The sequence below is a fragment of the Corapipo altera genome, unplaced genomic scaffold (assembly GCF_003945725.1).
Source record: "Corapipo altera isolate COAL_440 unplaced genomic scaffold, ASM394572v1 1, whole genome shotgun sequence".
In the NCBI taxonomy this organism is placed as follows: Eukaryota; Metazoa; Chordata; class Aves; order Passeriformes; family Pipridae; genus Corapipo; species Corapipo altera.
Genome location: NW_020884873.1, coordinates 33,655,602 through 33,681,868, shown reverse-complemented (window position 1 = coordinate 33,681,868; position 26,267 = coordinate 33,655,602).

Sequence of the window (26,267 nt, the reverse complement as noted above, 5' to 3'; positions counted from 1 at the left end):
CTGCTTTGTTTTCGGAGACCTGGTCCAGCAGGCACATGGTAGATGTGGGCTGCCAGGTAGAGCCCTCCTGAGAAGCAGCTGTTTAAATTTACCTTTTAGCTGTGTGGCTAGGACCCTGTATGATTCTACAGAGGTCAGTGCAGAGGGACATCCCACATACCGGACCAGGCTCAGGTTGCGCAGCCTGAAGCATGCTGCCTTCCCTTCTCCTGCCCCCTCTTTGGTCCCCAATGGCTCAAAATGAGAAACTCAGGAAACCCAGATCCTGGGAGTGGAATAGAAAGCACATGGAGGAAAGCTGCTTGCTCATGTCTGCCACTGCCTCTTGCTCTTCTTTTGAAAAGTGGGAATCTTTGGAAGCCTTTTTTTATTCCCCTTTTTCTTTCTTCTTTTAAAGGTTTAATCCATATTTCCATAGCTTCTCTGCTATCCACTGCACTGCTATGTTTTTTTCTCCAAATTTGGAGAAGGCATATTTTATTTATTATATCTTAAGACACTCAGCTTTTAATTCATAAGAATTCATTTCCCTCCCATTTTGTTTTCCTTCTAAACTGCCTTGACCCATCCCATCCCCCAGCACCACATTTTCTCCTGTGACAAATAGTCACTGTGGCAAGAAGTGATGCTTGTCCTGGGCCAAAACCAGCTCCCTTTCTCTTTCCTTTCTCCTCTCCTCCCCTCCCCTCCCCTCCCCTTCCCTCCCTTCCCCTCCCCTCCTCACAGCGCTAAGGCGAGCAGGAGCAGGAAGCAAGTCAGTGGGGGCAAGGGCTGTGCAAGAAAAGGAGAGATCAAGCCCTGGTGCATAATTCAGAGGTCCCACAAAGCATCCAGCTCAATTTAAACTTTGACCTTTTCCCTCTCTCTGCTGTGATACTCAACAGGCATGTACGAAAACCAACCTGGTGAAGTAACAGCTTTTTTTGTGTGTGTGCTTTATTTTGGTTTTACTAATGATGAATCTATGCCAGAGGAAAAGTCAATCTTTTTGATCTTTTGTAAAGCCAGCAAATACTTCCATGTTATCATTTTACCTCTAAGTGTGAAAAATTTTTAGAGGGTTCTATTTAAAACTAAATAAAAATAAAATTAAAATCAGTGACCAAGTCTCCTTCCACCCTCAAAAAGAATAAACCATGCCTTCCATTAACTCTTCTTTAAAAGTTTTCTTCTTTTTAGGTATAGAAAACTGTAATTCTCCATGTGGAATACACTTTCAACTATAGCTACCACTTTGGGTGTTGTTTTTAATTACAGATTCAGTGCTTAACAAAATTACAGTTTAAATTAGTAGAGTTCTCTAGTTATTTTATTTTGTTTTATTTTTTCAGGTCTTCTAGAAATCAGTGGGATAAGTCTTTCATGTCTCCCAGTCAGTTAAGGAAAACAAACACCATTCCTACTTGATACTCTTTAAACTTCAGTAATTTTGTTATTTTAACATCTCTTAATTGTAAAGATGTCAATTCTCCTACCAATAAACTTAATTAATATGTACATTTAAATGAAAGAGATAATTAATTCACACCTTTCTGTTTGCTTATTACTGGACAGTCAGCGTGTATTAAAAGCTCAGATATGTGAAAAGAAAACATGGAGAATGAGGCACAAATAAAACAATCAGCATCAAAATATAATTTTCTGTCACCATTTCCCTATGTTCCCACAATAAAACTGTCAACTGTATGAAGTTATTTTCTGCTTTTTATGAGTGGGCATTATCCTCACTTTCCACTGAATTAATTTCACTGACACTGTAAATTTTTGTTTATGCTCAGTTTTCTTTTTCATTTTAGAAGTTATGACAGTTATGACTATTTCTATATTTAAACATCCCCCTCACCCACACCCCTGGACTATCAGTAACTTTTTCCAGTTAATTCTGTATAACAAGTCAGTGTTTCCTTTGTTTAAAAGGTGACTACCAGAACCACTTTGTTTCCAAACAGGAATAAAACCCATTTGGGGTTTTATTATTATTATTTACTTTACATAAAAAAATCTAAGCCATTTGGGATTTCAAGTGGAATGTGGTTTGCTTCAAGGCAAACAAATAATCTTTGTGGAAAGTCTAATAATTATCAAACCACTCTTTCCTAGTTCAGGGAGCTGTACTGACTGGGGTGCAAACACGCTCCAGTAAAGCCGGGCAGCACTGGCCTGTTGCTGTCCTACACATCTAGTATCAGCAAAAGTAAGGCACAGAGAAAAAAAGTTGGTTTTGTCAGTGGCTCTGGTCCCTTCCTTGCTCTGCCCAGAGGCACCTCTGTGATGCAGGTGGGCATGGTGCTGCCTGCCCAGCGCTGCCTGCCCGGCTCAGAGCTACCCACTGGGTGCTCACAGGTCACACTAGTTTTCTCCTTGGCTCTCCAAAGAAAATCAACAGCTCTCCAGGGGCTGGAGCCATGCCCCATGTCTCTGCCAAAGCCTCACTATCAGCCCTCCCAGCTTTGCAGGTGAGAGAAGCAAGCCCCAGCAGCTGAAAAAAATGGAGGGTAAAGCATCACTATCAGCCAGAACATCATGGGGAAGCAGAAATTGTCACTTTGGTGTTTGCTAGGTTGCTTGTTTTGGATGGAGAGAGAGAGAGGTTTTTGCAGCCCCCATGGGAAAGTAATGATGGGTGCTAAGAAATCTGAGCTTCTGAAGATCTTCCCCTTCGCCCCCAAATGCAATCCAATAACCGTTTCCCAGTTGGCTTCTCAGGGAAAGGTAGGTCAGATTACTGGAAGGTGTGGTCTAGGTAATGGTCAAAACATCTACGTAAGGCCTACTTTATGAAGCTGTTGTTAGGAAGTTGTGACAAGTAGCTAAGATGACGAGTCTTTATGGTACAAGCTGTCTTTGGCAGTGTGAACACATCTGATCTGTACTTGATTGCATGACTGGCTAGGAAATTTTGCCTGCAAAGATGCAATGTGACTGTCAAGGAAAAAACAGGAGTAAAGTACAAAGGCTATTTTGGGCATATTGGCTAGTCATTCTAGACACTAAGGAAATAGTCACATACACACACAGCACAAAACATTGCATATATGGAGATGTTATGACAGCTCATACTGTCTCATAATTTCCATTGAAAAGTTTCAACCATAAGCATTTACTCTGGGGTAAAACCAGACATAGGGTATACCTTGAAAAAAACAAAAGGGTTGAAATAACCAAGTATTTTGATGCAAAGAAGGTATTTTATTAGTAAAAATTTTAACAAAAAATGGCTGCTAGTAAAATAACAAAATTGTTTTCTGCATTTGGGTCACAACAACACCATACATTGCTGCAGGCTTCGGGAAGAGTGGCTTGAAAGCTGCTCAGCAGAAAGGGACTTCGGGGTGCTGGTTAACAGCTGGTTGGACATGAGCCAGTAGTGTGCCCAGGTGGCACATGGCATCTTGGCCTGTGTCAAGAACAGTGTGATCAGCAGGACTAGGGAAGTGATTGTCCCCCTGCACTCAGCACTGGTGAGGCCATATCTCAAATTCTGTGCTCAGTTCTAGGCCCTTCACTACAAGAAAGACATTGAGGTGCTGGAGTGTGTCTAGAGAAGGACAGCGAAGCTGCTGAAGGGTCTAGGGAGTAAATCCTATGAGAAGCAGCTGAGGGAGCTGGGGTTGTTTAGCCTGGAGAAAAGGAGGCTGAGAGGAGCCTCATTGCTCTCTATAACTACCTGAAAGGAGGTTGTAGCAAGGTGGGAGTGAGGATTGGTCCCTTCTGCCGTGTCTCAAGTGAAAGGATGAGAGGAAGTGGCCTTACGTTGTGACATGGGAGGTTCAGATTAGATATTAGAAAACAAAATTTCACTGAAAGAGTGGCTAGGCATTAGAATAAGTTGCCTAGGAAGGTGGTAGAGTCATCGTCTCTGGAAGTGTTCAAAAGGTGTCTGGATGTGCATTTGTTGGTCGGATTAGATGATCTTGAAGGTCTCTTTTAATCTTGATGATTGTTTGATCTATACTTTCAGAGACCATAAATATATTGCATTCTTTTGGTATTCCACCTCCCACATGAGATTTTGAAAGCATTTACAAATGTTAATTATTTTGGAGTTGCTGCCAGGTAAAGCATAATTTATTCCACTTGACACATGAGGAAACCAAAAGCCAAAGAGGTTCAGTTTGATAAAGAAACCAATGGCATGAGTCCCACTGTCACTAATTCTGTAATTTCTTTCTTCCAAACATCACCTCTTTCTTCAGTTGCAGATTTTTTGCATCAGCAAAAAATAAAGACAAAATAATCTGATTTTCCTTGTGATTTAGAAATGTACGGTAATAAATACGTACTATATCACCTTTGAGACAGCGGTACTCAAGGCTTATGTCTTTGCAGTGAATGACTAGCTGTAACAAAAATAGATGTACTGTCACCCTAGAACATCTGAGCTTTAATCTTGAAGGTGGACAGAGTAATGTATTATAGGTGCCAAAGTTATGCAGGTTGCAAAGCATTAAAGGGGTATCTGCCCTGGGAGGAGCTTTCCCACAGCTATCTAAGATGAAACACCTTTCCACTTAGCAGTGTTTGTCAGTATTGAAGGACTTTAGAAAAAAACAATTCATTAAAAATTAAGAAAATTCAAACCCAACACAGGCGATCACCCCAGGTGATTTCTCTTAAGTCACTAAGGATACATTTTTCTCACCTTTTCATGAATTTTTTTGCTCCCTGGTCTTTACACTCCAGGAGATGGAGCTTCAGAAAAAATGCACAAGTAATGGAGATGGGCAAATACTAAATATTACAGTTTCACTTCTGATGGACTTGCAAGCCCACATGCTGCTGTAAACAATTTCATTTCTGTCAAGCTCATGACCTTACTTTTACCTTTTATGGCCCACTTCTGGTCATGACTTTGGTTTGAGACCTACTGCTGGAGATACTGAATTGTTTCTTTCAAACACTATGCTCAGAGCTGCTAACCTCCTGATCCCCCACCCCAACAAATGAAAACATCAAGAATCAGACTCCAAGAAAGTTGTGAGATGGAATTTTTTTTAATATCGTCATTTAGAACCTTTTCTTTGAGCCCACCTTTCTGTTTTAACACTTCCTGCCCTTCTGCAGGATGCGTGCGTGATAATCACAGCCCTACAACCCTCCACTCTGCTCATTTATAGTGAGCAAAGTAACGGTGACCTCCTCCGGAAAAGCTCTTGTAAAAAATAAATACAACACAGAAATCATCTGCTATCTGTTGAGAACTCATAGCTTTTCCTTAATATAGACATTCCTGGTGACCAATGCCAGTATACCCCAGCCCACACCCTCCTTTTTCTCCAGTTGAACCTGCAGTGATTCCCTTTGCAAGGAGGCTGTGTACAATCCCCTGCTCCCAGAAACTACTGGGGAGGAAGCATAGAGGTCAGAAAGGTGGGTGCCCTCACTCTCAGCTCTGGAATTTGAGATGGGTTTAGTTCTCACATCTTTTCAAACAAACAACTGCGTGTTATACCTGTAGAGACTTTTTGTCTCCAGTTTTCTAGGGCATTACTGGGATCAAAATTGGGCTGGTACTGTTTTGTGGAATTGAAGAGAAAGGAAACCAGAGAGAACTGTTTTTTGCAGGTGAAGGAGAATCTGTCTCTGTAGGAGCAGGGGTTGTGCTGTTTATAGAATCATAGAATGATACAATGGTTTGAGTTTGAAGGGATCTTAAAGATTATCTAATTCCAACCCACCTCCCATGGACAAGGACATATTCCAATACACCAGGTTGCTCAAAGCCCCATCCAACCTGAACACTCCCAAGGATGGGGCATCCCCAGCCGCTCTGGGAAACCTGTTCCAGTGCCTCACCACCCTCATAGTAAAGAATTTCTTCCTAATATCTAACCTAAACCTACCCACTTTCAGGTTAAAACCATTTCCCCTTGTCCTATTACTATGGGTCCTTGTAAAAAGTCCCTTCCAGCTCTCTTGTAGCGCTCTTTAGGTACTGGAAAGCTGCTCTAAGGTCTCCTTGGAGTCTTCTCTTCTCCAGGCTGAACAACCCCAACTCTCTCAGCTTATCTTCACAGGAGAGGTACTCCAGCCTCCGAGCATCTTCGTGGCCCTCCTTGCTCCAAAAAGTCCATGTCCTTATAATGTTGGGGGCCCCAGACTGGATTCAGTACTCCAAGAGGGGTGTCACAAGAGGGGAGCAGAGGAGGAGAATCACATTCCTTGCCCTGCTGATTTCTTGGCTTCTCTCCTTCCCGGAGGGACATTTTTGCTAATTAGAGACAGGACTGCCTTGGCTCACCGTCTGCCAACACTAAAGCTTCTCTTAGTGGCATGTGGCCCTCCTTATGATGCACAAAGAAACCCTCAAATTAGATTTTTCTTTTATCATTAGAAATTCAAGTGTTGTCCAGCTTGGAAATCTTCCTGGAAAGGTGAAACAATGACACTACAAGAGGTAAGATAGTGAAAAAACAAGCAGCTGAGAACCATTAGCAAATTTGCCAGTTCTAACGGTTTTCCACATAGGCTGGAGGATTTCATATCCTCTTAAGGGTCTTGGAAGGAAAATATACTGGTCTGTAGGAGCAGTTCCATAACTGATGATTCTTTTTCTCCTACCTGTCACCGAAAGGTGCTCTAGCTTCATCTCTTTAATGGAGTAGGTACACAGGGCTTTGCTTTCTGGCTGCCCTATGCTCCTGCTCACCACTTCACATGAAAGGGCACAAAACGATGGGAGGCATAATTTAAAGAAGAGTTCAAGAAAAGTTAAAGAAATAGCAGCAGCTAAGATAGCTGCTCAGTTAATGAATGCAGTTAGGATAAATTTTGTTTGGAGGAAGGAGAGGTGGATAATTAATTTTGGAGGCTGCAGGGATGGAGGGATTTTGCTTATGAAAATTGACCTATATTTATACAAAAGGGGAGTCTATAATTACGCTTTGGTGTAGGGGATGGAAGAGTTCCTGGGGATGTAGTGGGAATAACTGAAATCCATCATAACAGTGTCTGAGTTTTCAGCTCTCTCTGTCACTGCTGTAGGTAAAGTCAGAAGATAGAACTGTGGCTGTAGGACACAGAAACTGAGGTAGAAAGGCATTATCCTTCCCCAAGGTTGTGGGGCTGTGTACAGCAGCACTATCCTGGGATTTGGGGCAAGTAAGGATGGAAGAAAAGCAGCAAGTGGCATCTCTGTGGTAAAGCACAGCTTGGTAATTACTTCTTATAACAGTGCTGTGAAGAACTTTGTTTAAATAAGTAAACACAATTCTGACGTTATTATTCCAGGGTCTTCATTTTGAGTTGTAGACACCAGGCCTGATCACCACCTGGTCCTTCTATTACGTAGTTAGTTCTTCCAATTTGCTTCATGTCATATAGCAGCTGTTTCTATGTTTTGCTGATTAAAGAAATATTTGCGTAATGGCAATGAATTAAATATGGAAGCAAAGTCTTTGTGCTAACTCTGTGGTACAGACCATATCAATGGAATTGTAAGTTAGTTCTGAAAAATCTCCCCTTGCTTTTCACTAACTATTTCACAGTTGCTCTATATGTTAACATGTTCCACACAGGGGTCAGCAGTAGTTAACCATAATGAGGTAATTACAAGGTACATTGAGTACAGATGTATGTTAAGAGACATACATTAAGGATGTCAACTAATGGTGCTGTGGTGACAGCATGTTCAAGACCTGTAGTAACACTCTGTATACTGAATGCCCTTAATATCATTACTTTTTTAAAGTAAGTTTTATCAGCTCTTTTTTCCCCAACTACTGTATGTACTACCATGTGTATATTTATATCTGTGTATGAAAACTAATGACAGAATGCGATTGCCAATCTAATGATGCAAAACAGGTAACAGGTGTGTTTGTATTTTTTTAGTCCAAGCTTTCTTTATAGATTTAAAATGATCCCATTTCTATTAAAATGGGAAAATATGGTTTTATTTGTGTGTGTGATTTTTAAAAACATAGCTGCAGAATAGGTGAAGAGGAAGCAATAGGAAAGTTGCTCCAGTGAAATAACTGCATTGACTGCAGAGAAGAGTAATAATGTGTGAAAGGAACTGAGAAAGAAGGCAAAACATGTTTACAATAGAAGCACCACCCTTGCAGATATCTGAGCTACCTCATGAAGTACTGTGACTCCTAAAGGAGGAACACAGAAGCAAGCTGCTCAGCATGGTCTGTAAAACTTGCTTCAGCTTTGCTAAGGCTCTGCCTGGGTGGTTGTCCTGTGCTACTGTGCTATTACTACCAGCAACACCTGGATTTAATATCAGTCCCCAAGCTACAGTGACATACACCTCACACCTCTGCAACTAAAGGCACAAAGGGCACATTCTGAATCTTCTGTTGAAGAGACTGAGGAACCCCACTGAGGGTGAAGGATCTCAATTTTTGAGCACTGAGGTGAAGCAGTTGGACTCTGGGTCTTAGGATGGTTCAGTATTGATCCAAAATCTCATTCCATGAGGATGGTGCATAATTTTATTAATATGTGCCTAACAATAACATATTATGATAAAATAATAGCAGAAAAATCTCACAAAAATATACTGTATTCTATGTGAGGTTTGTATAGTATGTAGTTAACAATACAGGAAGCCCCAAGCTTGAGAAGGATAGAAAAATACTGAAGAGTTTAACAAAAAATATCTTAGGCATTGAAAGAAGAAACAGTAGGAAAAAAAAAATTATGTTAATGTTTAATTAAAAGACCACCACCAAGACAGAAGATGCATTTTGACTAAGCTGGCACCGTTGACCTGTGTTTTTTCCAAATTGTACGCTTGTATTTTAGAACTTGATTAAATTCTGGTATTTCTATCTTCGGTAATGTCTGTATATAATATACATCGTATATTATACATACTTATATATTATCATATATATCTTATACACCATATATCTTACAATTAAACCACCATAGAGAGAACATATCTTCATTCAAGCCAACACAAGAGAATGAATTTTGTGCATGACTTAGTTACCTGTTGTGACATACGCACAGATGTACAAGTGTACTCACATGGAGGTATAACTATGTTTATATAAATGCACACATTTAAAGTGGGACTCTTATGTACCCTGCTAATGTAATTATCAACATGAAAGACTGGTTTTAGTAATACTTAAAGACATTATGAAATAAAACCTGCCTTAACATTTCATATGTTGAAACAGTCAACAAACAACAACAACAACAAAAGCGAACAGGTGATTTCCCACCATACAAGTAGAAGATTTTTACAATCAGAAGGAACAGAAGTAGTTTCTTTTCAAAGAGCAGCTTTTTTTTTTTTTCCTCAGGCCAACACCAAGCGCTCCAAAGGCCTGAGTAGCAGCACCTCGGGCAGCGGGGAGAGAGAAGGGAGAGCCGCTTCCTGCCAGACCGGTGCCCGGCGGGGCGCGTCTCGGTGGCCCGCTTAAGCAGCTGGAAGCGGCAACCGAGGCGTTTGCAGCACGGCAGCGTTCCCAGAAGCCGCTGCCCATCGGCTGCGGCACCAACACGGCTTCTTACGGATTTATTTACTTCCCCGTCGCCCCCAACCCGCTTCCATTCACGAAAGACCTCAGGCGCTGCCGCGCTTCTGGTACCGGCGCCTCCTTCGGTCAGACGCACCGGGTGGCCCGGGAGGGCCGGGGCGGCAGCGACGGGCACGGCCCGGGCAGCCCCCAGAGCTTCTCCGAGCAGCCAGGCGGCGGGGGACGGCCGGGGCAGCCGCGGGGCGGGGGCGCTGGGTCAGCGCTCCCTGTGTCACCCACGGCCGGGGGAAGGGGCGCGGCGGCCGCCGACGAGGGACAAGGGGCCTTAGTCACTGGCGGGGGGGGGGGGCCAGGGGCGCGGGTGACTCCCGAGGCAGCTCCGCGCCCCAGAAAGGGGCCGCGGGCGGAGGAGCGACCTCCCCATGTCCCCTGGGCGCGGGCCCGGTCCTCCCCCGGGGCAGTTCTGCGTGTGACACGGCGGCCTCCCGGCCCCGCCACCTCCGTCCCGTCCCCTGAGCGGGACGGAATTCGCCGACCCGGGGGTGGAGGAGAAGAGGAAGGGTGGGCCAGCCCCCCGTGGCTGCGCGGCGGCGGGAGGCCATCGATCTTATTTAGGAGCTGGTGCGCAGCTAACACTTCCTGCGGTAATTTGTGACCGCGGCTATTCATTGTCCGCGTCCCGCGCGCCCGCCGCCCCGACGCCGCGCAGTCTGGGGAGGAGGAGCCCGGCCGGGCGGAAGGGGGAAGAAATCCCCCGCCCCAACCGCCTTCTTTGGGGGTCCCTGCGCCCAGCCACCGCTTCCCTCTTTCCCTCCCCCCCCTTTTTTTTTAATGAATAGACTGGATGCCCGCTTGTTTCTTGTTCTTGGAAAAAGCCAGGCGGTGTGCTGTGGGTTCAGATCGAGTTTAAGCAACAAGTCTCCCCAGTTCGCGCGGGCCGGGGAGGGAAAAGATGTCCTTGCCCCCGGTCGCCGTCGCCCCCCGCGGGCCGGGCCGGGCTGGGCTGCAGGTCCTGTGGCAGGGGCGATGAGCGATCTCCTGAGGATGGCCGGGGTAGGCGAGGCGGCGGGTCTCGGTGGCCGGGAGGCTCCTGACCCGGCGGGTGGCAGGCAGAGGGGTAAAGCGCCACCAAGGCCTCCGGGCCAGCTGGAGATTTGGGACTCCTCAAGGCATCCGGGGAGGGGCATCCCCGTGGGCTACGGCAAGGTCTAAGACCTCTGGCCGCGGGCTGGATTTAGCCATCTCCGCTCGCCGATGGTAAGGCATTTACCATCTCTGCTTTGTCCTTAATAACTCTCCCGGCGCCGCCGCCCTCCTTCCTCTCCCGCTTTATAGACTGTCCCAGCGGTAGTGACACACACAGACACGCGCGCTCACGCACACGCACGTTTATCGGACACATAGCTAAAGGATTTGCCCCGCTCCCCAGCCCTCTCCCCAGCGCAGCCGCCTTCCTCGGGGCGCGCTGTCGGGCTCCATACCCGGTGCTCGCCTGCCCGCGCCGAGCACCCAACGCCGCAGCAAAGGGAGGAGGTGCTTGCTTTGCCTCTCGCTAAACTTTGCCGCTTACTCATCTTTTTTAATTTATCTGAGCTTTAAATGCAGCCTCCCTTCCACCACCCCACCCCCCCCCCCCCCACCCCCCCACCACCTCTGCCGTATATTTGTTCCTTAACATGATTCAGTTTTGTAACCCCCCCCCCCCCCCCAGCTTTCCTAAGTGAAGCGGGGCGGGGGCTGCCTTTTTTCTGAATGGTGGCAAGGAGGAGCATAGAGACAGCAGTGATCTCTTGCTGCTGTCAAGCTGGCTGCCCCGATCGTGGGAAAGTGGCTGCACGTAAAGCAGCAGATTCTTTGTCCCTGTTGTTCTTCTGTAATCGATCTCACTTCAAGTCGAGGGGTGGAAAACTTCAAAGGCAGATCAGGCTGTTGGAGGTCGGGGCAAGACCACAATCGGCTCGTAATGCACCCACTTTGCCTCCTCCCCCTCTTACTCCTGCTGGAGCCAGGGGGTTGGATGGGGTGGGTGTGAGGGGAAGAGCCCTCCGATCTGTAAAGTACGTCCAATCAATACATAAAATGCAGACTTTGTGGAAGGAGTGAGAGGGAGAGAGGGAGGGAAAAGAGTTGGGAGCATTAATGCTCCCAAGTCAAACACACAGGCTCCCGACTGCGCTTTTTCTGCCTATCCTCTCTTGTCTAAATAGCTGCATTCTAGTTATATATAAAATAGTGGCTGGTCTTTTTGTTTATTTTTTTCCCTCTCTAGGTCAATTTTAGGACTGTGCAGTTTGCTGCGTAAGTTACTATAGAAGAAAAAAACAGCTGCTTGGCACCAGCTGAGGGTTGTAGTACAAAGCAATCTACTACAGCACGAAGTTTTAGCAGTGGAGGGAGGGGGCAACCCAGCTGGTGCCAAGACAATACATAACCGCTCTATGGACATCTGCCATTCAGAGCCAGCTGTGGCTGGGACTTTGGTCATATCTGCCAAGATGTGTAAACGACATCTACGAAGGGATATCTGAAGTCATGGAAATATCCGCTTGCACTGAAGTGCATTGCATTAGAACACCATTTTGATAGATTAGAGTAGAAAAAATGTGTAACTATTTTTGCTGCGTGATTTAAGACATTTCCTAAAAAAAATCTGGCATATCAGAAAAATGCACACAATCGGAGCTACATCTACCCTCCCCACACCTGCCTATCACAATACCTTTAACTTTTTAGTACTGTGAGAAAGTTGAATTTCACCTTTTGTGATCGGTGATGTTACGTTATATGGCTTTCTGATAGGCCTTGATTAAACACTTAAATATGTTTTGTATAATTTTTTTTTCTCTCCTAGCTAACTGTGCAAAATTGGAAATTACAGAATTTGATGGATTTAGTAGAATTTAGGTTCTTCCTCCTGCTCCAGTTTGTGCCCATATAGTAGCAGAAAAATGCATAAAGAAACTGCTACCCAGGGCTCTCTCTGACCCTATTTTGGGATTCCCTGATAGCACATAGCAGGCATGTAGCTGAAGCAAGCTATTTTGAATGCTGGGTTATGCCAGCATCAGTAATTTCAGGTAAGCCTGGGGCTGCTGTAACTTGTGACAGGAACTTGATTAGCCTCAGACAGAGGAGAAGTGAAAACTGCAACTCAGTTTGGCATCTTCAATATGTTAGGTGTCAACTCAGTTATGCTAAGGACATGGGTTTAGTCATTCTCTGAGTTTTTGAGGTAAGTAATAGTATTTTTTTTAATAAGTAATACTATTTTAGCACCTTTCACAGACATAATAACCCTTCAAATATGTTTCCCCTCATATAGTCAGCTTCAAGTGTTGCAGTATAAGTGTGGTCACATAGTACAGGTGAAGCTTATGGCAACAGCCTGTGCTTGTGCTGGGACATTATAAAGCCCATTTCCACTCAGTTGATTGCAGCCTTTCAGATAGTCACCCTTTACATCATAATTTTCTGTCTGGCTTCTTTCCCAGAGTGAATTTTTCAGGAGCTATTTCAGAAAAAAAATATTCAGCTCTGTTTAAATACAAAGAAAATTTGAAAATAGTAAAAGAACTAATGTTTTTACAGTGTAACCATGTTCTCAACAGTGTTGGTTTTTCCGTGTTGTGGGGTAGAGAGTTAAAAGTAGGAAGAAATCTCAATCAATTAGAAACTAGCCTTTTTAGTGAAATAGTTGTAGTTGATGTGATCACTTTTTATCAAATTGATTTATCAAATTAAGGGGTTATTTAAAGAAACCAATTCCTTACATCCAATTAACTCAGCCCATGCTGGCTAAGAGAACTATTGTTGCATTGTACATTAGCACATGGAATAGGAATCATATTATAGGAATAGGGCTATCATACATATGATTTTTTTCTCCTTGGATGACAGCTCTCCTTCCCCTCACCCATCCTCTGGGTCCCATCTGGATAACCTTTTCATAATTGCACTCTGTGTTTTAAAATCTCGGCCAGAGGGGCAACTGGGGATTTTTGTTTTGTTTTCTGTCTCCCTTTTTTTTTTTCTTCTTTCTGCTTTGTTTTGCTACAGGAAGAACTAGGCAAGGGGTGGGCTTGGCCCTGTGTAGTATCTAGTGAGAGTGGTAACAGAGGACGGGGGGAGAGGCAAGCAGTGCAATAGCAGCAAGATGGAGACACTAAGAGAAACAGCTTGATGCGGTTCCAAACCTCTGAAGGGAGTTTGGAGGTTCATGCTTAGAAGAGAGGATGACCTAGGCTAGCATGATAAGGAGAACAGTGCTAGTGTTTGAAGGGGCTTTAGGCACAGGGGAAGTTTGGAGTAGTGTTCCACTAGTCTGGGAAGTGTTTGGGGAAAGGTACAAGAGGTTGGGGTTTGACAGCCCTCTCAGACTTGCAGTTAGAGGATTTCTGAGTCCAGAGTATTTAGGTTTATCTCCCTGGCACTTCTAACAAGGACTTCAGGTTCTGGTAAGGAACACATTCAGGGCTATTGAACATCATCTCCCACCATAGAAGCAGCAGTGGTGGGTAGACCATATGGACCTTCTACTAATATGCTGCAGAAACAAGTCACAACACTACCACTGCTGTGATACTATTAAACCTGTAGACATGGTCAGTAAGGTTGGGAGGGCTGTAAATGGGAATTATGCTCCATCACTACTTCTCTTTCTCCCTCCTTCCATTCTTTGTTTTTTAGACAGTTAATCTTGCTGGAAGAGTAGGATTTATCCCTGCGAGTCTCCTACGGCAAAGGCTGCAGGACATGGTATGCTGAAGGTTCTGGGAATTAATCTTTGTACCCCTCCTACCTCCATTCATATGCCTAGCATTCCTGCTCTAGCACTTTGCACAGTGCGGCACAACTTGTGTATAATGGATATTTTAAGATTCCAATAAGATCATCCACCTTTTTAAGATAAGAATTTTAAAGTTTTACTGTAACTTTAATGTTTGGATACATTCTGAATTATTATTCTATTAACATCTGTGCTTTGTCTATTTGTCACAGTACACATAAATCTGAGGCTGAAGTTCCATCAGTGTATGTTCCCCCCCGCCAGCTTTTTCATGTTGCTGTTGAGTTTGGACATATTCTATCCCAATGCATCCTTACCACACTAGTGCTAGAGAGAAATTAGTATTCCCATTTTGCAGATGAAAAACCAAGGTGAAGAGAGACTCCAAGTAAATACTGATGAATGTGCACATGTTGAAATGAAACTTCAGGGTCTCCCAGCTGTAAAATCCCTTCCCACCTCCCTCTCTTGTCTAGACTGAGTGCAGATGTACTGTGGGATCTGAGCTCTCCATTACAGTGGTGTGATACAGCATGATCTCGTGTCGATAGAAGACGATAGAGGAGAAGCTACATTGCAGAGCATCATTCCTGAGTTCCATTCACGCAACCTTGCACCAAAGTTATTCCATGCATGTGTCTTGTGGATCTTCTCAAGACAGTAGTGTCCTTCTTTCTAGATACGTCTCTGTTGTAGGTAATGAGAGCTAAAAGGCACTTCTGACCTCAGCTTCTATGACTGCTTGCAGGCAAAGCTGGTTGGTTCTCAGGGAATAAACTAAACATATTTACTGTAGGTGGTTAAAGAAGCTCAATTGTCACCTTGAAAGTGACCTTAATAGACTAGTGTTGGCATTAAAAAGTCTTTGGCATAGCTGGAAAGTGAAGCCAGACCTCCCTAGTGCTCCTTCAGTTTGCTGAAGGAGCTCTGCTTCACACTTAGCAATACCACCCATTCTGTTTCTTTTTTTTTTTTTTAATCTCTCCCTTTAGCACTTTTCTACTCCTTTTACTCTTCATATTCCGTTTTGTTTCACTTTTCAACTTCAACTTAAAATGCTCTATTTAAAAATGTAGGGGCTAGATCCTCAGAGCCAGCCAAACCACACATGGTGCAGGCCCAGGGTATACAGAGGGGGAAAGTGGCTCTAAGCCATTTTTCATCTCCCTGGATTCTAGGTTGACTAGATGCCAAAGTGGCCCCTGGCATAACTGAGAGTAGGAATGCTCTAAATTACACTAGTTAGAACAGTTCCCAAGGGCCTATCCTATGCCACTTGCTCCTTTCCGCCTTGGCCACCTATGAAGGCCTCCTATACTGCCTTATTTTGTGCAGGGATTTCCTACATCAGGGAATGCCCAGCTGCCCTGTTATGGTACAAACGTGATGGAGAATAATTCCCTAAGAATTTCCAGAAAAAATAAAGCATTTTTGTTGAAGAAAATTACAGAAATAACATAGTATTAGAATTTGTCATCTTAATGACTTTGCATGAACATTACATTTTTCCTTCCTAACTTCCATGTGTGTTTGACAGGGAAAGGACTTGTTTTGAATTAGGCTGTAAAGTCTTCAAGAAGGGGGCTTTGTAGGTTGAGTAAAGAATGGTCTGGAGAACAATACAGAAAATGTTTTATACTATTAGAAAAATCAACGGCTTTTTTTTTCTTTGATGAAAATACTGCCTGTGGTTCTAGTCACGCAATTTCCAAAAGGAAATGGAATGACTGTTATGGAGATGTGACAATGGGAAGACTGAAGTGAGACTGGAAGAATTCAATGTACCTACCCACTCAGAAGACAAATAACAGAGGTTATAATAAAAAAACCCCAAACAATCCTAAATATAATCTTATATTTGACTGGGAACCTCTTTTACAAGGGGTGTTTTCAGTGAAAGATGGCAAATGGAGAATCAGCCAAGAAACTATTTTCTTATACAAGGAGGTATTGTGCAAAATATTCCAAGCGAGATAAATATGATAACCAAAATATGTCCTGGCTTAAAGGATGACTAATTTGAGTAGGGTATAAAACCTGATACTTCATAGTTTCTTATCACTTAAGAGTTTAAGACAACTTTTTAGGTGTTACAATGCAATTTCATGAGAGCAGACTATGCCACAACTACATAGAAAGTAGCTGAAAGATGCTAGAAAATTTCTAGCATCTAAGTCTGAGGTGTGACAGAAAGAGTTGACACAACTTCTTGGACTAGGAAGGTCTCACATTTGAATCTGTATCACTTTGTATAAGCAGAAAGAGGGAAACTTGGCTTTGTACTTGGAATCCAAATCCTTCTTTGGGACCACTGAATGCCCTCACATTATAAACAACTATAATTTTGATCACAACAAATAGAGTCAGAAGTCAACACTGGGACACAGTGGAATGCCAGTTGAAAAAAAGAAGAGAGTGTTAGAGCTGAGCAGGTTATCTTCAAAATGTGTGGGAGAGTTCAGTTTTTGAAGTGATCGAAGGCCTGAAGCAACCTTTGAATTTTAATTACCACCCAGCAATATCTTACCTTCCTCTTGAAAGCATTGTTCATCATACTCACATCTTCAACTTTTATGATAGTAAGTTTCCAAAAGTATTGTGGTTTGGTCTAAATTTGGCAATTTTAACAGAAAGCTTTAGTACATGCTATTGTCCAAAGCAAGTAGAATTAGAAGTAAAAAGTTTGAATTGACTGTGGAAGGACTAATGTATATTCCTGAGCTGCCTCAGCTGTAGCCAGTAGGTCCTTGTCCTGCTACCTGTACTGTTACATATATCTTCCACTTGTATTTTGAGCACTGAGTACCAAAGCTGGGTGAATCAGGAAGCATATAGCCTCCTCACATGGAAAGATCACTCAGAAAGATGAGGAGAAAAGATAGTGAAATTCTCCTCCCTGTTTTCAAGGGACTATTTGTTTTGGAGAGATGGATTTATGGGTAGAGATGTGAATTTTGAATTCCCTTTGCTTTCTAACCTTGTCTAACAATTGTGAAGATTTACTGGGTAGGATGCTCCTCTTGGATGTAAGAGCTGTTTGTAGGAATGACTGTCATTCTGCCTTTCTGTGCATTACTGCTTTAGTTAAACAGTGTTTGCTGGAAATCCTAGGAACAGATGGAGCAATAGCACATGTGAAGGAACATCTGTGCAGTGAAATTGCCAAAGCAGACATCTTCTTTTGAGCAAGGAGAGAAAGATTTGTCTGTCTGAAGGGATCCTCTCCTATACTTCTTTGCTCAGAACAAATGACTCAAATCAGTTGAAAAATAAGATTTTTTTTCCTTGTCAAATACAAGAGATCTTGCTCTTTGATTTTGAGTTCTTGAGCTTCCAGAACTGTTTTGCGTTAACAAATCCAGAATGGCAGCTGTATGACCAGACTCCTAAAGGCGTGTCGTTTGACAGACAGATCAGAAGTCCTCTGAAGAAATATGAGGTAGTTCACATCCATAGGACAATTTTTTCTTTGGTTTCAATTTGCAAGAATGGTTTTGGGACCTGAGGCTACATTGCATTGCATTTTGCTTCACATCCTCAACTTTGAGAAACTGGAAAGATGCCTCCTTGCATACTGGATCCATTTGTTAGCTATTAAGATACAGACAGCACCAGATAGCTAGTGTGCCAACTTCTTGCAGGTCAGTCTGTGTTCAGTTTTAATTCTGTGAGATTTTACTGGCCTGACAAGCTACCCTAGAACATGCACATGCTGAAAGTTTAGCAAAATCACACCTACTAAAATTGCCTTCTTTTACAGGGCAATTTGCAAAGCACTGGAAGGAAGCACTCAGGTGGCATGTTACAGTGTCAAGAGAGGCTTTCTGAGCTTGCCACTGACCAATAAGAGCACTAAGAAAGACTTGAATAGCTTCTGTTTTTTGCAGATAGCCTAAATAATCAGGTGATAGCACTTTCAAGTAGTGAAGTCATTCTGTCAGGCTTTAGTGAAATCTTAAGAAAATTAATGTTTTATGACATCTGTGCCAAGTTATCTGTGTGCAGTATGTCAAATCTGCAGTAAGACACTGTCTTACTGGAAATCTCAGTCCCCCTATATCTGAAAAATAGATACGATTCTGATTTTATAGGGGCAGAAACTGAGTTTGTACAATTTGAGCAAAGTCTCCTGGGCTGTCAACCCAGAAGGAATCTAGATATATTTTTAACTAAAGGTTCATAAAAATGGATGAGGTCTGACTTTCTTGAGAAAAACTGATTTAGATGAAAATAATCAAAGGATCTGAACTAGAGTTCACTAAAGTCAGGCTCAAAGTATCTCTGCCTGTCTGAGCTGGATGCCTTTTTGGATGTCTACTTCCGCTGTGGATATGCAGATGCGGACTAAGAAGAGTACAACCTAACAACCAGTACACCACCCAGGTTTATTGCCTGTCTCAGAGGAAATGGAATAGTGTTGAATGAATAGTCTTTAATGTACCCATTCAAATTCACAAAATGGAATAAAATTCTTTGCATTCCAAAATGGAAAGGAGTCATAGATTGGAGAAGGAAAAATTAATTAAAGCAACTCCAATATTTTGATGTGTGTTTACAACTAGAGTGATAATGTTAAAACCTTTACTGAATAGAATTTTCCCTGAAAACTGTTATTTACAGTATCAGAATATTCTTGCAACATTTTTTTATCAACTCCAGACACAATCACATGATTTGTAAGTGTAAAAATAATGAGGGACATAACTAGGTTTTATAGGTGCCAACATTTGCAGGATGTTGAATTTGTTTTTCAGTGCCAGTTCAGAATGTTGGTATCTGCATCACTTCTGATTAACTGCAGAACCTGAGTCTGGGAGAAGTTCTTCTGAGAACCATTTATTTGCATGTGACAGTTGTGTAATGTTGTCTGTTAGGTTTGTGAATTAGACTCTAGATTTCATTAATGATGCCTGAGAAGCCCCAAGAAGACTATACAGCTGGCTACAGAGGGATCTTCCCATTAGTGATAGTATCAGCTTGTGGCAGGGTCAGAATGCTGCAAGCTGTTATGTTTTTCCTGGAGGATCAGAGCTACTGTCTGGTCTCAAAAACTCAAATCTTAACAGCACAGTAGTACCATCTATAGTCTAACTAAGTGCATATTGTGACATGTGAGAAAGATAATGCAAAATATTAGGAAGAATCGGACACATTGATAATAGTTAATGCCAACTGCTAACTTTGCCGTCCTAAGTACGAATTTTAATTGCATTAAAATTTATTCTGTGTCCTAGTGATTGTTCACCTGCTGGTAGCTACATCACTGTGATGTGGGCATATCTACCTAGACAGAGGGGTAGGTGTTTACCACAACTGACTGGGTGAAACAACTGAGACGAGGAATGGTTGGCAGAAATCTTTTAGAATTTTAATAAAAATTAAGTAAGTGACATTGCTTAGTTCAGAGTACCCATGCTTTTCCCAGCTCTAGTAGCTGACATTTTTGGATTATGTCTCAGAGGAAGAAATAACTTTATTCTTTTGACTCTTATGACTGTGAACAGCCCAGATGGACTGATTGATAGCAGTAGCAATACTCATGGGAGGAGAAAGAGTTGGGATCAGAACCACGCAGAGTTGTTGCCATTTTCAAGGACTTTGCCCAAGCCTCACACTGAAGTTTTGCAGATAAAAACTTGGATGCACTGATAGTTGTATATGAAAGTTTGAACAGTATCTGCTTGCAGTTCTTGACTCATGCCGTTGTAGTTTGTCCTTTGCCTTTATATGCACCAAATTCACCCACAACATTTTTTAGATATGAAAATATTACATGTGTTTAGTAGTCAATTTACAAATATTAAACTTCTCAATTTTTATTACAAAAATGGTTTTAGAAGAGGCTAATCACCATTATGGACTGGTTTTATAAAATACAAACCAGCTAGCTTTCAGCTACAAAACAGCTCCCACACTACAACTGGCTTCCAGCTTTTCAAATGGCCAAACAAATGTTCTTGAAATGTGCTGAGATCAATTTGTACTTACTTGGAAGTCTGGTGTAGAATCATATGCAGTCTGACAGGCAGTTAAACCTCTGTGGGATGGGAAAAAATCCTATGTTTTAATGGAATTGCTCGAAAGTATCCTTTAGCACTGCTCTATTCAGTTTTCATACAGCTTTGCAATGCTTCCTCTGGGCAGCCTGTTCCTGTCCCTCACCAACATCCACAGTAATGAATTTCTTCCTAATATCTAATCTAAACCTACTCACTCTCAGTTTAAAGCCATTCCCCTGTCACTACATGTCCTTGTGAAAAGATCTGGTGACAGTGCTTTAAATTTCCATCTAAGAGTGAAAAATGCCACTAGCCTTACTCAATTTTAGTAACTGTATCAAAAAGACAAGCTTACATGAGTGCTATTGCAAAAAGAAAACTCATAATTTAAACCCTTCACTGTTGCTCTCTGTTTATTGTGTTTGGGATTCATCTCACCTATTTTGGTATGTCTGTAGTGGAGCCCTCTACAACTGAGAGAGTTACCCCAGGCTGCTTTTTAGGAGAGAAAGAAATACTTTTAGAGCACAATTCATCAGCATTATTTGTGCTGTTTACTTTAGAAGCAGAATATTTGCACTTTCTTTCTTTCTGTTGACTATTAAAATTAGTTAGGCTTCCACACTGTAGGTGTCTACAGTTGGTTAGGTGAGTCATAATGTTATGGAGTAATTCTTTAATGTTCATCTTTGTGGCTGATGCAGAAAACTACAGCATCAGAAGGAAAATGTTGGTTCCCATGTTCTAAAGACTTAGCAGTCTTTAGCAAAATGTATGCAGAGAATCCTGAGAGGTCCAGCTTATGGAGGAATGGACTGTCACTGGGAACAAGCAGAAAATATTTAAGCTCAAGATCTGTAGAACACAAAACTTAACCAAATCAAGCCCTTCCTCACTGGACACCATGGACTTAATGTATGCTTATTTGAATTTCTCCTTCAACTCAGGTGCAATCGTGAAGTAGAGATAATACTTGTCTCCTTGGCATCCTCAGGAAAGTCCATGGGCTACTCCATGGGCTACTGGTCTTAGCTGGGCTTCTTCCTTTTTTTCAAAGCCAGTGGACCTCAAAATCCATAGTAAGTTTATGTAGAGTCTTCAGAGGGAGTTCTTGACAGTTACTACACATCATTTTTTTCTGTCTTGGAGAAAATTACTGGTCTCTTATTAAAAAGGTTGCAGGAATTTGGCATCTGTGGCACACCAAACTCACTTTTAAATGAGGTGCCAAGGGATTGAGGCTTTATCTGTTCGTATCCTCACAGTTGTTTACAGTTGGTATTTTTTGGAAAAATGTTTGTGTGTGTCATGCGTTCAGTAGTGCCTGCCTGAGTCAGCAAGTAGACATTAATAATAGCATTCAAAGAAGTAAACTACTATGCTCATCTTCTCCATAGAGTTCTGCGGAACATGTTGTTTGCTCAGAACACCATGACATTCAATCTTTGGCTGCATCCAGGTATCTAGGATTGAGTTTTCAGTCCTACCATACTGGAATTTCTTGCCAGCCTTTTACTTTCTCACAGTGATAACTGATTTTATTGTGTGCTTCAGGTATTGTACTGTGGAACAAGGGAGTTGGGAATCATGGAGCCATCTTGCAGGAGTCATAAAATCACGCTAGAGAGCTGGACAGTGTGGAGAGCACTGTGAGATGGAGGTGGTAGCAGTTGTGAAGTTTATGTTCTACAGGTACTGCTATCAAGACTCACTAGTACAAAATTTTGTTCTGTATACTAGAAAGTACAGAAGGCGGTGTCTGAGTTTGTTTTGCCCTGCCCTCCTCTGTGCCTTCTAGTATAGAACAGCATCTGGACCACCATTTTTAAAGGGAAGTCACTCATGTTTCTGTATCTGTTAGCACAATCCTCAGGCGTTTGACTCTTTCAAACCTTCTAACCATGTAGTAAAACGTTTTAAAAGAATATATCTAGACAAATAGGCGACTGACTCTCAAAAGTGTTTGTTCGTTTCTAGCAATGGTTTCTGGTTCAAAAATCCCAGCCATCTGCTTTCCATCTTATGTATATTGATGTTATTTTTTATTTAGTCAGCATTTTATGGGGCCATTATAATAAAGGGAAGCCTGGGTAATTAAAACTGTGTCATGGTTTCATGATCATTAGTGGTGAAACACATCTGTTGACACAAATTTATCTCCATTTTTTTTCTCTTTTTTTTTTTTACTACTTCAGCTGCTTCAGAGATGCTGACACTTTTCTTCTACAACATCACTGTACTAGTCTAATGTAGTCTGTTAAAGCTAACAAGGGTTGGCTGCAAAAGTGTCGAGTACTTAAAATAAAAATGGACAGGACCATCTGAAACCACAAACTGCTGCCTGCCTTTCCTGCTGCTTGGCCCTTTTTTGGGAATATAGAAATTCTCAAATATTTCATGTTCCAAAATAGTTACAGCACAGGAGCAACTATAATTTGCTGTGCTGTAATTAGAAGTTATTATTTCAATATTAATACAGAATAATGCAGCATGAAAGTCTAAAAAGTAATCTTCATATTAAGTTGGCTAGTGATAATCACCTTGGACTGCTAGGTTTGGAAAGAGTACTCTCTTCCCCACTGACTGGTAACCTGTGATCACTACCTTTTTCTCTGTAGTGGCTGCTGTGTGAAAAGAGAGTGTTTTCAACCATTCAAAAATGGGAATGTTTTATTATATGAGCATACCTACTACACTATCTTCTGACCAAATGTTCAGGATAATTTATATTTCTATTGGGGAAACATTTCTGGACTAACACTTTTCTTTAAAACTCTGTGAACTAAACTAGTACAAGATTACAAAGCTCATATTGGTTAAATGATGGGGTTATTGATGTTACTGTGGTTTGCTGGCAGGGCTATTCCTTAAAAACAGATCACAACAGAAAGTGGTTTTTTTCTGTGTTATTGCACCTATTACAGGCTTTGGAGTCTTGATTTTTATGTTTCACATTCTCTAATCAACATTATATTCCTGGCAGCAAATTAGCCTGATTAGATTCTTGAGACATACGTGGTGCAGTCCAAAGAACAGGATGAGCTGGCTGTCAAACTCTGACCCACCAACTATGATCATTCTGGCCCGTCATGTCTGCCTGTAAAGGTCACTTCATCAGAAGTACCTATGCCCTCTGGAGTCTGCAAGCACTCATATTGTCTAATTTCTGTTCATATAGTCTAGTTTCTGTGCATGGGGCTGAGCATGCTATAGCCCAGATGGGCAGTAGATCCCCACTCTTTGAATTTTTTGAGCTGCAGGATAATACCTGAGACGATAACATCTGGCAGTGTAAGGCTGATGCTGTGTGGATAACAGAATTCTTAATACTTGGTTTGGGGCCTCCTTTTTATCCTACATCATAAGCATAAGGTGGGTATTTTTACCTTAGTCGACAGATAACAGAGCAACCTCGTTGTACCATACACCCAGACAGGAACGGTAACAATTTGACAGTGCTGAAAAGAGAAAGGGACTGAATGAAGGGAATGAATTTTGGCTGTGACCATCCCTTTCACACAAAGCTGGTAAATGTTAAAAAAATGATCCAGACTCAGGGAAGAAACTCAAAACATGCTATAACACAGGTCTTCTGACAGCTCAGCATATGCCGCAACCAGTGACTTCACATGACAAATAGAAAATAGACAAATAGGAATAGACCTGTTTCTAGAAACTATTTGGGATTGAATTAGAATTGATCAGTGCATTAGTGGATGTTATCCTGCATAAACAGAAGTCCCTTTTTAGCCCTTGCATATTAATGCTCAAGCTGGTTACTAAGTAGGATGCAAGTACCCCACTGACTTCAGAGAAAGGGAGATGGAAAAAAATAATGCAGTAGGATGAAACCCCATTTTATGCACTTAAAATTAGGGTTTTAAGTTCAAGGCTAGTCTGTGGGGTTTTTTTTCCACTGGGCATAACCTAATGGCAGTGGTTTGCCAAGTGTCTTTCTCTAGGCTCTTGAAAGCACATACATTTTCTGTCCTCTCATCCCTCAATAGAGAGTGTTTTCTGTGGTGGTAGTGGATTTAATTATTTAAGCCTTATTTCTGTCCTGGTACTTTACAGACAACTGTACCTTAAATCTGTGACAGTAACATAATGTGTATTGGGATTCTCAACAGAAGAAATATGCAGACAATATGGTCACTGCTGTAACACCCCTTTATTAAGCTGTGATTGTAATTCATGAAATCATTGCAAAATAATAAAAAAATGGTTGGAAGATAAATACAGTCCCTAGAAACCACCTCTCACTTTAATTGAGAGCAGCTGCAATATTGCAGAAGCCCAGGGAACATTGCAGTTCATATTCTCCCTCCGTGGCTCCTTCTAGGGGAGCACAGTTTTCATTTTCATCATTCACTTTCATGGCTAGGCTTTGTGAACGAAGATTTGGGAAGGGCACTACCCACATTTGTTGCAAGAGCGTTGGTGGCTAAAAAGGCCAATACGAGATAGACACATCCGGTTGCAAAAGGCACAGCACAAAGACTCTTTAGGAGGTATATTCTGCAAGGCACAATTCTTTTTGTGTTGTCTTTTCTCCTCAAGAGTGATCCTACGTGCTTTCTCAAAAACATCAGCAGCGTTATAGATAGTGCGTCTTCAGATCTCCCAATTGGAGGCCAGAGTAGACCAGTTGTGTTGATCAATATGGCCAAGGCTGAGATGTTGTTTCAGGGAGTCCTTGTATCTTCTCTTTGCGGCAGCCACTGGCAAGTTCATGAGAAAGCAACATCTTAGGGAGGCAGTGGTCCTTCATCCTTGAGACGTGCCCTGCCCAACGCAGCTGTGTTCTCAGCAACATGGCCTCAATACTTGTGATTGCTGCTTGTTCTAGAACAGATGTATTGGTCACATAATCTGACCAGTGGATGTTTAGGATTGTGCAGAGACAGCGTTGATGGAAGCGTTCTAGGAGATGCGGGTGGTGGTGGTAGATGACCCATGATTCAGATCCATATAACAGAGTAGACAGCACAGTGGCTCTGTAAACACTGATCTTTGTACATTTCTTCAGGTGTTTATTTCACCAAACTCTTTTATGAAGCTTTCCAAAGGCACTATATGCCTTTGCTAACCTGTTGTCTATCTCTCCATCAATCTTACCATCCGAGGAGATGAGGCTACCTAGGTAATTAAACTGCTGGACTGATTTGAGCTCTGATTCCCCAATGGTGATATGGGGATGATGGAAGACTTCCTGAGTTGCTGGATGATAGAGAACTTCTATCTTCTTTAGGCTGACTTCCAACCCAAAGAGCTCAGCAGCGTCTGCAAAGCAGGATGTTAAACTCTGCAGAGCTGCTTCTGTGTGTGCAACAAGGGTGGCCTCATCTGCATAAAGCAGCTCCCGGACAAGATGGTTTAAGGTCTTAATGTGGGCCTTCAGTTGCCTTAGGTTGAATAGGCTTCCATCAGTACGGTATCGAATGTAGATACCGTCCTGATCATCGAGGTCTGCAGTGGCCCTTTGCAGCATCATGCTGAAAAAGATTGTGAATAGAGTTGATGCAAGAACGTAACCTTGTTTCACACCACTGGTTATTAGAAAGGGCTCAGAAAGCGCACTGCCATATCTGACTTGGCTGTGCTGATCCTCGTGGAGTGAGATGATCATTTTAAGGAACTTGGGGGGACAACCTAAATGTTCCAAAATCTGCCATAGACCTTTTCTGCTCACAGTATTGAAAGCTTTCTGCTCACAGTATCGACAAAGGTTACACAGAGACCTTTGTTCTGTTCCCTACACTTCTGTTGCAGTTGTCTGAGAACAAATGCCATGTCTGTGGTACTCCTGTTGGCTCTGAAACCACACTGGCTTTCAGGAAGAATTCCTTCTGCTATAGCAGGTATTAGTCTGTTCAAGAGTATTCTTGCCAGGATTTTGCCAGTAATGCCGAGCAGAGTAATACCCTGGTAATTTGAACAGTCTGATTTAATTCCTTTCTTCTTATACAAAGTGATGATGACTGCATCACGAAGGTCTGATGGTAGTTTGCCTAGTTCCCAACAGCGCACCACAAACTTGTG